This window comes from Phyllostomus hastatus, unplaced genomic scaffold (genome assembly GCF_019186645.2).
Source record: "Phyllostomus hastatus isolate PE091 unplaced genomic scaffold, TTU_PhHast_1.1 phas_contig_159, whole genome shotgun sequence".
Lineage (NCBI taxonomy): Eukaryota > Metazoa > Chordata > Mammalia > Chiroptera > Phyllostomidae > Phyllostomus > Phyllostomus hastatus.
The window spans coordinates 25,702,307-25,716,519 of record NW_025333640.1 but is presented as its reverse complement, the minus strand read 5'-3'; the positions used below and the strand labels follow the sequence as shown (position 1 = coordinate 25,716,519).

General features: G+C 42.1%; 1 protein-coding gene across 2 annotated transcripts in view; it reads left to right on the top strand.

Annotated features, from left to right (window-relative positions):
* The window catches only part of ARHGAP10 (Rho GTPase activating protein 10), a 236,185-nt gene that overhangs the window by 107,144 nt on the left and 114,828 nt on the right, over positions 1-14,213 (top strand). The window lies entirely within an intron of this gene.

Genomic DNA, 14,213 nt, shown 5'->3' with positions numbered 1-14,213 from the left:
TGTGTTGGAGAGGAAGTCAGGTGACATTGTGATAATGGGTAATACTTCATAACCTGGGAAATGGAGCCTGGGCTTGCCTTAATCTGTGGGGATGTACCTATAGAGCTTCCACTTAATTGTCGCAGGAGTTCAGGTCAGATTTGGTTGCCTGTAACAGAAAACCCTTTCAGAGGAAGATGATGGCTTCAGCAGTGTAAATGTTTTATCTTGTCTCTCGGTCAGGAATCCTAGGGGTGGTCAGGCAAGGGCTGCTGCCGTGCTCTCTCGTGTCGGGTCCTGCTCCCGCGTGTGCACGGTTTGCCTTCCTGGTCATGTTGGGCCCAGGTTATCACACAGTGCTGTCTTTTGTTGTGGGAGCACTTTGCAGAGGCTGCTGCACATGCTACTCTTGCAAACATACCACGGGCCTGCATGGACTCGTATGGTTACACCTCGTAGCAAGGGAGTCTGGGCAGTTGCTCTCTTTCGTTTCCAGACATCCATGTGCTGATCTGATACTTGGAGAAGCTATTACTGAAAATGAAGAAATATTCAATTTGTTGTTCCACCCATTCATGCACTCATGGGTAGCTGCTCATATGTGCCCTAACTGGGGATCAAACCTGCAGCCTTGGTGTATTGGGTTGATGTGCTAACCAAGTGAGCTACCCGGCCAGGGTTCGAATGCTTTTTACACCAGGGACTTTATTTAGCAGCTGTGTGCATGGAACTATACTGTTTGTCAATGTAAAAGAGTGAGTTCAGAACATGTTGCTTCCAGAAGCCCATACAACTGGGCTGAATAATAAGAATGTTACTGTAGCACATTCGCTGCAGTAACAGTTGTAAGTACAGTATTTTATAGTGCATGGCATTTATGCACCTAAACAATTGTTCACCGTGTTTGGCCTTGAGGATGAAACTAAAAGGCTCCATCCTAAGGGAACTTACAGACCTGAAGGGTTTATAAACACATTAACAGTTCAGAAGTCTGTTTAAGGTGCTTTGGGAGCTGAGAAGCAATAGGGACTGGGGTTGGCTGGAAAAGCTTACTTGAAAAATGGATTGTCAGATTGGATTTTGAAGATTTGGTATGAGTTTGGGAGCTCAGAGGAAGGGAGGCCCAAGGCCAAAGGAATGATAGAAGTCTTGAGACAACATGTTGAGATGATCCTTTAAGTCAGAGGTTCTGAGCTGTGAGCAGGTTTTCTCTGGGAACCTTTTGGCTGCTGGGGAGGGCCTGAGCCGCCGTTGGTGCTGACATCTAGTGGATCCAGGCAGGCAGTGCCGCTCAGTGGTTAGCACAGGACAGCTCCCTCCAGCAGAGCTCACCTGGTCCCACGTGGTAGTAGTGTAGCTGTTGGGAAGCCCTGTTTCTGAAGCGCTTGGTAAGACAGCAGCTCCAACTAATGTCTGTGGAGTTAAATGGAACTGTGCTGTTTTCTTTTATGTGACTATATTTATGAAGTGCATATTTAATTAAAAAAGGGTAACAGTAACTATAGTTCTGGGGATGATTTAAAGCCAGAACGGAAAGGGTTGTATGTGGCTTGATCCTTCAAGAATTCTAAGATGCGAGTGCAGAGAGAATAGGAAGGGGAATTACTTTGGAAGAATTTAGATGGAGTTGGTAGAAAATGGAATGTACAGAATCAGAAAGAGCATTTCTTGTATTCAGGCTCCTGCATTTGTCATCTGCGTGAGAATCTGCCCGTGGGTGATGATGCTGACAGCGGCACGCTCAAGGCCACGTCTCAGGGGCTGCCAGCATTTAAATGGACATCGAATTTACATTGAATGACTTTGTCCTTAAAATCTGTGCTGAGGAACACTGGAGTCTGTGTCGTAGAAAAGCTTGTGGCTTTTGAGTAAAGCTGTAATGAGCAGTTGTGGACACGTGTGTTCGTTTTCTCTTGGATCAATACCTCGGAGTGGGATTTCTGGGGTGCATGTATATACATGTGTGGAAACAGATTCATATATGTGTGTGTATGTTTGTGTCTATATGCTTGGCTTTTTAGGAAATTGACAGTTGTCTTAAGTAATTTTTAAACGTTATTGTTGACACTATTACAGATGTCCTCATTTTCTTCCTACCGTTGCTCCCCTCCACCCACTCCCCCCTCCCTCCGGCCGGCACCGCACTGTTGTCTGTGTCTGCGGGTTACACATCTGTGTTCTCTGGCTCAGCCCTTGACCTTCGTTCATCCAGTCCTTCCCCCACCAGCCACGTGGGAGAGTTCCAGTGTTTTGCCCGCTCCCCAGCGTTTCATTGTGTTTTGTTTTTCATTTTAACAATGCGTGACCAGTGGTGCTGTCCACACCTTTCCATGGGCTTCGTGGGTGTTCATATTTTTTCCACTGTGAGGTGTCTGCTCAAGTGTTCTGTGCATTTAAAAAAATGATGTTGTTGGTCTTTTTGTTACTGAATTGTAGGAGGTACTTAGGTGACCTGGATACAAACGTTTTGTCAAACACATTAGTTGTGAATATTTTCTCTGATCTGTAGTTTGCCTGTTCATTTTCTTAATAGTGTCTTTTGATGAAAAGAACAGTCCCTCCACTTCTCCAGGACAAAGTTAACTGGAACATAGAACTGAACACTGAGGTTAGAGTAAAACACAATCCTTTCCTACACAGTACCTTTTTTCTGACCGTAACATACGGCCAAACCAAATTTCAGATCAGACTGAAGAGTGAATGTAAATGTATCTTCTGTTCCGTAGTCACAACGAGTGAGAACACTGACCAGTGCTTGCAGCTGAGTTAGTCCTGTAGGTCTGCTTCATGCTTCTTCCCTGAGAGGAAAACACCATCTCAGACTATGGCTGTCTAGAAATCCCCGATGTACAGCACTAACCGCAATTTTGAAGGCAACCGACAATTACGATCTAATGTTAACGCTCAAAATCAAGGCTGTAAACCTTAAACATACCAAAAAATTTATCAAACTTTACAAAAATGAGAACAAAGATTCCGTAAAACTTCAGGTTTGATTCCCTGGGAGGCCCAGTTTATTCATTGTATACAGAGAAGATTGTGAATGTAGTCTTCCATCACTGGCTAAAACGAGATGGCCAACATCATGTTTTAAACGATGGGGCTTCCACGGGGCTGTAACACTTCCCTAGAGTTTTTCCAGAATGAAAGCTGACTGAAGCTAAAAATAGACAGTTGTAGGCATATTTCCTGCTAGATGTTAGAAACTTTAGGTTCCACACCCTTCTCTACCCTGTACATGCATTTCTTCGATTGAGTAAGGAAAAGAAAAACAGTCTACTTTTGCTGAAGTTGAATTGATCAGTTTAGAAAAATTGATAGAACTCTTTGGTCTAAGAATTCTTGATCCCAAGGTTGCCAAGATATTTCTCCAGATTTTCTTATAAAAGCTTTATAATCAGTCTCTGACCTGTGGAGATTTTCGGGGGTGCATGGTGTGATTTGCGGAGGGTTGAGTGCTACTTCCTGCTTTCTGTACTGATTGACACTCAGTATTTCCGGCCCCATTTGTTGAGAAGGGCTTTCCTGTCATTGGCTTGTTCTGGCACCTTTGTCGCAGGTCACTTGACCAAGTGTGTGTAGATCTGTTTCTGTGTCTAGATTCTCCCTTCTGTTCATTGCTCTGTCGGTCCCTTTTCAGTTCCACATTATCATGACTGTAGCTTTACAGCAAGTCTAAAAGACATGTTGTGGGATCCTCTGTTCTTTTTCAAAGTTCTTCCGGTGGTTCTACATTCTTTGTGTTTCCACATAAATTTTAAAATCAGTTTATTTCCACAGAAATACCTACAGGTTAATATTATCAATGTGGGACATTAATAATTCATGGGTATGACTGTCTCTTGATTTAGTCTTTAATTTCTCTCAGTACGTTTTATACTCAGTATAGGGGTCATGGTCATCTTTTGTTAAATTTCTCTAAGTTATGTTTCTGGACATTATTTTGACAGTGTTTTAGATTTTATTATCCAGTAAACTATTACTATATGGCAATGCAGTTGGTTTTAATATTGCTGAGTTGATTTATTAGTTCTTTGTAGTTTCTTCAGGATTTTTTTTAATGTATACAATGGCATTTTATACGGATAAAGATGCTTTCTTTCTTCCCATTCCGCATGTCTTTTATTGCTTTTTCTGGTCTTATTGCACTGCTAAGACTTCCAATAAAATATCAAATAGCAGTGATGATTTTGGGTATCTTGCCTTATTCTTGATCTCAGGGAAAAAGCATTTATTATTTCACATGTAAAGTACAGTGTTAGCTGAAGATTATGGATGCTTATCTTGTTGAGGAAGTTTTTGTACATTCCCACTTTTAATCATGAGTAGATGTTGACTTTTGACAAAGTGTTTGTCAATATCAATGAAATGATCACTGTTTTTCTTGAATCTGTTAATGAGTGAATGACAATGAATTTTCTAACTGCAACTAACCTCACATTTCTGAGACAAACTTCTGCTGGTCATGGTGTATTACTCTCTATGTATATTGCTGTATTCATTCTGCTAATATTTGGTTAAGGATATTTGTAATTATGTCCAGGAGGATGTTGTGTGTTGCATCCTTGTTCTGTAATGTCTTTGTCTGATTTTGATGTAGGGGTGTGGTGGCTTCGGAAGACGTGGGAAGTTTTCCACCTTGCTGTTATTTGAAGTGTTTGTGTGATACCAGCATTATTTCTTTCTTAAATGTTGGTGAGAATTTGCCTCTGAAGCCATCTTGGGCTGAAATTTTAATTTTTTGTGGGAAGTTTAAAAATTACAGATCCAGCTTATTTAGTGAGTAAAGGGACATTCATATTTTCTATTTTTCTTTTGTTAGTCTGGGTAAATTGGGGTTTTTCAAGGGATTTGTTTATTTCTGCTAAGCTGTTGACTTAATGGCAAATATTTGTTTATAATAGCTACTTATTTTCATATCTGTAAGATCTGTAGTGATAACTTTTTTGCATGTTTGATACTGGAGATTTCTTTAAACATTTTTTTCTTGTTACGCCTTGTCTAAAGTTTAATCAGTTGTGTTAGTTATTTCAGATAAATCATGTCCATTTTATATTTCATTGTCTCCTGTTTTATCTTTATTTACTTTTATTAGCTTTGGATTTTATTTTTTAATCCCTTCTTAAGGTAGAAGGATTGATTTTTCACATTGTTCTTAAATGTAGACATTTACATGGATAAATTTCTAATGACTGCATAACTTGCATCCCACACATTTTAATGTGTAGTATTTTCATTGTACTTCTTTTTAACTTTTTTTGTGATTAGGACGTAGGTGTTGAATTTTAACACAGGTGTTACTTAAAATATGTTTTAAAATTTTCAAATGGTTGGGGATTTTCTACGTGTAATATTACTATTGTTTTTCTACTTTGGTCAGAAAACGTATGTATTCTGTATTTTATCAGTACTTTGAGGTTTATTAGACTTGGTTCATTGCCCCACATGCGGGCTGTTTAGCAAGTGATCCAGAGCCCTGCAGGACAGTGAGTTACCTGCTGCTGCTGGGGGCCGTGTTCCCTAATGTCGGATCAAGTAGGTGGATGGTGTTGCTCAAATACCCTGTATTGTTTGATTTCTGGTATTATTCTATTATTTACTAAACTAGGGATGGAAAAATCTCTCACTGTGATTAGAACTTGCCTATTTCCCATTACTTTTGCCAGTTTTTTTATTTAATGTATCGAATTTTGAGATCATTTTTGTGCATGTACATTTGTGATACGTCTTCTTGATGAAGCGACCCTTTCATCATTATGAAATGTCTTTTGTTTCTGCTAGTAATCTTATCTTGAAATCTACCTTGTTTGTTATTAATATAGCCACATAAGCTTTCTTGTGCTAAGTGTCTACTTGGCGTATCTTCTTTTTACCTTTTTCTTTTTTACTTGTCCGCGTGTTCAACTTCAATGTTTATTAATAGCATAAACTGAGTCCATTTATGTATGATATAATTAACCTGTTTGGGTTTAAGCCTGCCATATTGGTTTTGTTTTGTCCTGTTTGTTGTGTTTGTTCTTTGTTCTTCTGTTCTTCCTTTACTTTTTAGTGAATTCAGTTTTTTTAGTATTCCATTTTATCTCCTCTATTTGATTTTTCATTACTCCTGTTTATATGTGTACTTTTAGTTTTTGTCAGAGAGAGTATAACATGCATTTTGAATTTATCATTGTATCTACCTTTTCATAAACAATATAAGAACCTTACAATGCTAGACTCCTACTCACCACTCTTTTGCTCCTGTGCCCTTGTTACACTTTAATTCTACCTATACTACAAACCCAGTAACACACACAAATTTTAATTTATGAAACTGATAATCTGTAAAATTTAAAGAAATATAACATTTCATTTACAAATATGTGTGTAAATACATATATATATGAGGGTGTATACGTGTATGACTTTTTTATGTCTTGTTTATACCAACATGCTTATTATCAATTCTGATTTTCTTTATTTTTTTCTGCAGAACTGAGTTTTTAATCTTGTGCCATTTCCTGTACGTTCCTTAGGCTAAATTAATTTCATTCTTGTAATGCAGGTTTGTTGGAGAAGAATTCTTCATGTTTTGTCTGTCTGAAAATGTCTTTATTTTGCCTTCATTTTGGATGAGGGGAGAAGTCTGCATGGATAGTTTCCTACCCCCCACCCCTGACACTTCGAATAAGTCGTTCCATTTCTTCCGGCCTCCGTTTTTTTCCTCCTGGCAAGTCATCCATCTTTCTTACTGCTCCCCTTGATGTGTCTTTTTCTTTTGCTGCTTTCACGATTTCCTCTTTATGATGTGCCTGAGTGCGGTTTTCTCTGTTTTATCCTGCTTGGGGCTCATTGAAATTCTTGGAGATGTGGACTGATATTTCCTGATATTTGGAAAACCTTAGCCATTATCTGTTCCAACAATTCTTCTACTCCATTTCTCTTTCTTCACATTCTGGGAGTCCGGTTGCATCCTGTTAGACTGTTCAATACCTGTTTCAAATGCACCTGCAGCATTTTAATGTATGGAAGTGACTGACAAGATGGGGAGGCTAATGCCATTGGGAGAGAAGTTTATTATTTTTGGTTTCCAAGAGGAGGAGCTGCGCCACGTCACCCAGGGCTACCTGGGGCAACTTCAGGCTTTGGTCGGAGTCAGGATTGGCTAGTGTGAATAACACTGGGGAGCTCCAGGCTGTAGGGGAAATGCTGGCTTGGTTGGAATTAGATAAAGGGTATGGGGTCAGGATGGGTTGGTCTGCATAGGAAAAGTATCCTCCTGAACGCCTCATCATTGTTGTTTTATTTTCCAGCCTTGCATGTCCAGTTGTCACTCTGTTAATAGTTTGCATTTCTTTGCTGAAATCCCCTTCTGTTTATGCAAGCGGATCACCTTTTGCACTGGATCCTTTAGTATACTTGCAGTTGTTTTTAAGTTTCTGTTGAATACCACCCCCCCATATCTGGGCTATTTCAGGGGATGGTTCTTTTGACTGCTTCCTCACTTGATTTTGGGTTACATTTTCTTCTTTTCATGCCTTGCATTTTTTTTTGCCGTGTGCAAGAGAGCAGCAGAGACTAAGGTGAGTAGTATCTTTACCTGGGTAAAGAGGGCTTGCCTGTTCTTCCATGAGGTTACTGACGTAATGTGTGGGGCTGTCACTTCAGTTGGCAGTTGAGCTGAGAGTCAGCACTGTTGTTACTGTAATTAGGTTTTGTTCGTCACAAGCTTCCTGTGATTTGAGGAGGCCTGGAGCCTTCTCCAGAAGTTCTCCTGCCCCGCCCCGCATACGTAATGAGCACCACGCACCTCATGGCTGCACTGGACTGCCAGTTGAGTCCTTGGTGCGGTCCCCTGGGAAGAAGTGGGGGGGTGGCTTCAGACTTCCTTTGTGTCTGCATCTTCTGGGGATTCTAAAACAGCCCACCATCCCATTTAAGACTTTGTTAAAGTTCTGTTTTCCCCATCTCTGGTGGCTTCCTCTTTGTCCTCCTGCTTCACCAGCGATGAACGCAGCCCTGTGTCCCTGTGCGCACGTGTGTGTGTGCGTGCGTGGAACTTGGCGCATTTTGGCTCGTTAGGTTTCTTTGCATCTTCAGGTCTTAGATGGTCATTAAAAACAACAACAACAACAACTGTGATTCTATAGGTTCTCCACCGTGTTCTTCTGAGGGTGAGAAGGATGTTGTCTTTACTTTCTACTTCTAAGCTGAAGCAGCACTTCTCTGATGGTTAATGCTTTGAATGCACTTTTCTCTAAGGGTATAATCCTGCATCTGACTCAGTTGTTGCTTACTTTCTCTATCTGAAACAACTTTCTGGTGGACAGAAGAAAGAAGTTAATATAGAGTCTCCATCCCTAGTAAAATCAAGCAACATGCTTTTATCATCTCTGGAAAAATGTGCAATTCATAGATTTGCACTTAAAAGTTTTTGCCAGCAAACCTTATGAGACACCGATGATGACATCCATGTTTCTGTAACTTTCAAAAAGCCTTTTGTTTGGCGCGTTCCCATTCCCACAGTAAAACTCGGTGCAGGACTTGTAACGTGCTGGTTTGGTTTATTTATTTTCCTTTTTAACATTCCTCTTAGAAGGAGCAGGAGAATACTTCTCATTGTTACTACCACAAGTTCGGTAGCTGCTTCTTAGTTTTTTCTTTTAATTTCCTCTGTTTACAACACTAGCTCATTAATCGACATTTCATAACCGTCTTGTAGATGTTTGTCTCCCCTCGTGTACGTTTGTATATTTTCTTAATTGTTGGGTTCTTGGATCTGTCACGTAAAATAGAAGGAGAACACATGTCTTCCATATGCTCTGATAGAACCACAAGAGCCGCAGTTGAAAGGGAACGGGCAGATGTGGGGTCAAGTGTAAACACAGATAACAGCTCCCTAGACTGCCTTTCCTGGGTGAGCCTGCGGAGTGCCCAATGCATAATGGTGCGTGATTTTAATGAGTGAAGGAAAACAGAGGGAGACAGTGCTCTACAGATAATTACGGTTTTTAAGTAAAGAGAGGGACAGATTATCCTGGCAAGTTACCTTCTTTTACCTGGTTCATTTTTTCTTCCTGAAGTTTGTGCTGTTGCCTTTGCATTCACCAAGAATCAGATTTGCCTCTCTGGCACGGTGAATCATCCCTAGCTCAGCACCGTGCCTAAGGCATGTGTCAGGTACTCAGGTGTTTGTTTGGGTGAAACCAATTATTACATGAAGAAAAGAAGGCTGTGTCCTTCGTTGGGCCAGTATAATGCATTGCAGTGATAGTGGCTCTGACAACCCCAACATTGGGACTTTCTCAATTCTAGTTCTAGCTGTAGTGGAGTGACTAATCTAGTGACCTTAACTCCTCCACTAAATGAGGATGGTATAATAACTCCTTCTTTCCTTATGTAAATGTGGATGATCTAGTATATTGTTGTAATATTGTTGTTTCCTATCCTTATATTCACCGTGTTGTCTCCTATGCTTATTGAACTTTATAAATGACATATGTCTTTGTTTCAAAAACTACAGCATTTTTTATAGGTTGGTTTAACAGTGAGATGCTGTTAATACTGTAGTTTACATGTGTGCGGTGTTTCCTAAAGTGTCATTTCTGCTTAATGATTTCCTAAGTATTGATTATTGAAAACAAGAAACTTGAGGAATTTAAAATGGTGAAAACGTGCGTTATGTGGACTGCGTTTTATTTTTCCTGCACCGATGTTTTAGAGGTAGGGGCTCCGGGAATGGGCAGTGAGAGCGAGCCCTCGTTGTAGTGACGGGATGGGGGTAGGATGGGGGCCGAGCGTTCCACAGTACCAGTGACTGGTCCCTGTGAGGAGCGTGTCGCAAATGTGAATGTTCCGGAGAACTTGCAGTGTGATGAATTTGTTCTCAAAAGGGGAGTTGTTTTGAGTTACCGTGTTATTATTTGTCCAAATGTAAACAGAAGTAGAATTCTTTCCTTGTAGGTGATACAGTTCTACTTTATCTCTCATCTCTCCACAAATTTGTTTTCCGTGAGATCCACACAGGGCTGGGTGGCTCAGGTCTGACTCACCGTGTTTGGAGGCAAGTCCTGCAATACAGCTTTAGGTTTTATGCCACGAGGGCTTTTTATCCAGACATAACATGGCTGTTTTAGCTGAAGTCTGACAACTTCTTTTTTCCTTACTTCACTATTATAATTCCAGTTCATAACTCTTCAGATTCATTATTCAACACTTTTTTTCTCGTGTTCCAAGTTCCCAGAACCAGTCATCCTTTCTCTTACCCAGCATCTGTCTCTGCTGCTCTCTGTGCTACCTGGTTAAGAATATCCAGCCACCTACCCGTAAATACTATTTCTCCTCCCCTGTCAATGGACCACCTTAGGGGAAAACTAAAAAGGAACTAGAAAGCACAAGGAATTTCATCAGGCCAAGTGTCTGATGCTGTCAGTATAAATATAACACTGAGCCCTGATGTGCTGCAGTTGTTTTTGGCTTTCATGGAATTAATTCCTTCACGAGTTCCTGAGGCTGTATTGTAATTGATCTGCCTTTTGTTCTTTGAGTGACTGCTTGCTTACTCAGTATTTTGTCGCCCATAGTGTGTAGAAGTGCCCCTGAATGTGGCTCCAGTGTGTCATTTCCCCCCTCATTTTGCTATTTCATCTCATCCTCTCAGTCTTCCCATGAGTCCTTGCAGCTGGCTCTTCCCTTTCTCCAGTCCACTGTCCACCCAGCAGCTAGTGTTTACGTACACACTTTGATCTGATCTTGTTATTCTCCTGCTAAAAACCTCCGGTGACCTTGAGGATGAACCCGATCTGTAGCATGGCCCTGTGTGGCTGGACTCCAGGCTGCCTCTCCAGCTTCCATTGTGCCTGGTTTACAGGCGCAGCGAGGAGGCCAAACCCAGTTTCCCAACGCGTGCCCTTTCTCTCCTGGGCACCTTCTCGACTTAGTGGACAACTCCGGCCTTGTTGCTCTTGCCATTGCTCAGTCTCATCCTTCAGGCCTCAGATGAACTGTCTCTTCCCCACGGAAGCCTAACATCCAGGCTTATGCCAGCCTTTTTCTTGCTCTCATTGCACCTTGAAATACTGAAGTTGCCTCCTGAGACAGGCCGCAGAGTAACCCACACACATCTTCTCGACAATTTAAAATAATTTTTAAAAAGATTTTATTTTTAGAGGAGAAGTGAAGTAGAAAGAGAGGGAAAGGAATATCAATGGGTGGTTGCCTCTCGTGCGCCTCCTACTGGGGACCTGGCTGGCAGCCCAGGTGTGTGCCCTGACTGGGAAGCAAACCAGTGACCCTTTGGTTTGTAGGCCAGTTCACAATCCACTGAGCCACACCAGCCAGTGTGACCACAGCAATTTAACATGTATGAAGTTGAATGCTTTTATATTTGGGCATATATCTTCTGATGTGTCCTTATCACTTCTTTTTCTCCTAGGTAGCTGGCTTTACTCGTTTATCATTATCTGATTCCTTTGCAATGCTCTGTACAGTTGAAATTCGTTTATTATTTGTAGTTTATTTACCTTCTCCTTGCTCTGCTAGACAGTAAGCCCTTTGTGGGTGGTATTCCCAGCCCAGTGCCCGGCGCACAGTAGTGTATTCAGTAATTAAATCCTGACCCTCTGGTATGAGACCTGAAGGTTAGTAGACAGCCACTCAGCGTTTGCTGAACCGAATGTTTTTGTAAACCCTGCGTTGTCTTCCCACGACCGTGGTTGCCACTTCTGACCTTGGGTCCACGCATCTCTGCTGGTTTTGCCATTTCCAGATTATAAAAGCTGTCAACTTTTTATCATGTATTTGCGATATCATCTTATTTTACATTTCATACTTCTGTCCCTTTAAGTTACATATGAAATGTTTGAATACGTATACCGTTTTGAGAGGTCTGTAGATGTTTCTCTCTTTACAAGAATGGAGCACCTTTGTAGAGCTGAGACCCCCACACATAAATACTGTTTTATCACTTAACTGATGTAGAGAAAAACATCTGTGCCATCTAAAGTTTTTTCTCACAATTTTCATTGACTGCCCTGGATACCAACTGAGGGCTACTAAAAACAGGGGCCCATATCTTCACGTCCCAGTCCAGGAACTTCTGGAAGCAGCCTGACTGACTGGGCGTCCGGCCTGGGCCCCTGTGCTGGCAGGAGCTGTGTGGGGCAGAGCCTGGGGAGGTGGCCCCTCGCTTCTGTGCAGCCGGGTGCCCAGTCGGTGGTCAGGCTGGGCCAGCGCAAGACGACAAAGAGCCGTTTTGCTGTTTGGGGGTCGGGGGGTGGTTAAGGACAATTGGTGATTTTTGTTCCCACAGAATTCACAGTGTGGAGAGATGGTCATAGCTGAGAGAGCCTATCGGTTGCAACTAGAGTTACTGCGTAGTGAACTTTAAGCAGAGAGCTCCCTGCTTCATCACGGCCAGGAGGGGAGGAGGCACGCCGCCCATGGGAGTGGGCGCTGGGTGCTGGGAGCAGGGCTTTGACAGAGTGCTTTTGGAGGATGCTTTATACTTGATAAAGATTGTGCCGCTTTCTGAATTACCGTTGAATCTCACAGCTTGCGTTATTTGGAAAAGATGATCCAATAGTTAGTTACCAATGAGGTGAAATACTGTGACAGGAATGATAACTTTCAAAAAGCATATTCAATATCAAATGGGAATTAATATTTTCTTTCCTTTTCAGCCATCAATTTTTATTTCTAGTTTCTTGTATTTTGGGGTGCTTTGCCTTTTAATTGCTTGCCAAAAAAGTTTTACTTGTAATACTTTTCATCACAGAGACAAATTTGTTTCAGTGGAGAAACCACCCACTGACAGTTAAGGGGAACTATTAATGGCTTTTTTTTTATCTAGTATTATCTAGCAATATTCAGAGTTTTCTGGCAGAAGCTCCTCGTGTCTGAATAAACCGATCTGAGAAAGATCGACCTTGGCCCTGAGGACCCAACAGGGTGGAAACAGACCAAATGGGTAACAGCACTGTCCTGGGGGAGGAATTAGAATGGGGCAAAAGTGACTTTTTGGTTTTGTAATGATAAATATGTATTTCTTTTATTAATAAAAATGTAATCATCACTACCACCTCAGGCTGAACTAGGATGGCTACTTTAAAAAAAATAAGAACATAAGTGTTGGTGAAGATGTGGTGGAAAGGAATCCTTGGGCAGCTTCTGCAGAAAAGAGAATGACAGTTCCTCAAAAAATTGAAAGTAGAACTAACCATGTGACCCAGTGTGAGCAGAAAGCCCGGCTGGTCACCCTTACAGAATACATCTCGACTTCCAGTGTGGGGTTTCCCGCACCACACAGCTCCGCAGTTCTCTGTGGAGACCAGCCGAGCGTCCTGTAATTGACCTCGGTTCCGACACTAACCAGAGCAGGTGCAGATGCCGCAGATGAAGGGCTCAGCCCCACAAGACCGTCCTCCCCCACTTTGGATGCCATTTGACAGTCCCGGTCGTCACCGGTGCTCTCGGTAGACGGACCCTTTCGGCTTCAATAACACATTGGGGTGTCTCACAGAACTCAGAGAAAGTTTACTTACTGTTGCTGGTTTATTACAGAGGAGAATTTTTTAAAGGATGTAAGTTAACAGCCAGATGAAGAGATACACAGGGCAAGCAAGGTGTGGGGGAAGGGCTTGGAGCTTCCACGTCCTCTCTGGGCATGCCACCCTCCCAGCGCCTGCCCGTGTTCCCCGGTTCAGAAGCCGTCCAAATCCTAGGGATGTTCATGGAGGCTTCATTGTGTAGCCAACGATTGGTTAAACTACTGGCCACTGGTGGTTGACCTCAGTCTCCAGCCCCTCTCCCTGCCTGGTAGGGGAGGATGGGGCTGAAAGTTCCACTTTCTAATCACATGGTTGGTTCCCTTGGCAACCTGCCCCCATCATGAAGCTATTCAGAAGCTCTGGGCCCCCTCATCTTGTTAGTGTGCAAAAAATTACAGAGATTTCAAGGGCTTTTAAGGAGCTTTGTGCCAGGAAATGGGATCAGAGACTAAATATATGTATTTATTATGTTTACCCCCCCAAATTGGACACAGGGCCTTGAGGAGATACTTGTATGCCTGTGTTAATAGCAGCATTATTCACTGTAGCCCAAAGGTGGACGCAGCCCACACGTGCATGGAGGGCTGAATGGATAAGCCAAATGCACACAGCAGAGTATTACATAGCCTGACAGAAGAAGGGGATTCTGACGTAGGCTGCTGTGTCGATGATGAAAAGGGAGGATATTATCCCAAGTGAAATAAGCCA